The following is an 855-nucleotide window of genomic DNA, read 5'->3' on the forward strand; positions in this document are numbered from 1 at the left end:
TGGTCCTCCTACTAACCCTCCCTCTATCAACCCATCCTCTTCCCTTCCCCTCTCCCTCCACTTCTTTCCTTCCTCCTAGGCTATAGTTGTGTTTTATTTTTCATATGCAAGTATGAGTGATTATAATTTGGTTTCACAGTAGTACTGAATACATTGGATATGTATTTTTCCATTCCTGAGATACTTTACTAAGAAGAATATTTTCCAGCTCCATCCATGTAAACATAAAAGAGATAAGGTCTCCATTTTTTTAATGCTGCATAGTATTCCATGGTATACATATACCACAATTTATTAATCCATTCATGGGTCGATGGGTACTTGGGCTTCTTCCATGACTTGGCAATGGAAGCTACAGTGAACAATCTGGTGCAAATATCTTTGTTGCCAAATGATTTTTGGTCCTTTGGATATACACCTAGTAAAGGAATTGTACGATCAAATGGCAGGTCTACATTTAGATCCCTGAGTGTTCTCCAAACTTCCTTCCAAGAGGAATGTACTAGCTTGCAGTCCCACCAGCAGTGCAGAAGTGTTCCCTTTTCTCCACATCCACACCAATATCTGTAGTCTTGGGGATTTTGTGATGTGGGCTACTCTGACTGGAGTTAGATGGTATCTCAGAGTGGTTTTGGTTTGCATTTCTCTGATGATTAAAGATGATGAGCATTTTTTCATGTGTTTGTAGGCCATGTGCCTGTCTTCTTCAGAGAAGCTTCAGTTCATGTCTCTTACCCACAATGAAATGGGATCGCTTTTTTTTTTCTTAGTAATAAGTTTGAGTTCCCTGTGGATTATGGTTATTAGACCTTTGTTGGAAATATAACTTGCAAAAATCCTCTCCCATTCTGAGGG

This window comes from Otolemur garnettii, unplaced genomic scaffold (genome assembly GCF_000181295.1).
Source record: "Otolemur garnettii isolate 467f Iridium unplaced genomic scaffold, OtoGar3 scaffold00061, whole genome shotgun sequence".
Lineage (NCBI taxonomy): Eukaryota > Metazoa > Chordata > Mammalia > Primates > Galagidae > Otolemur > Otolemur garnettii.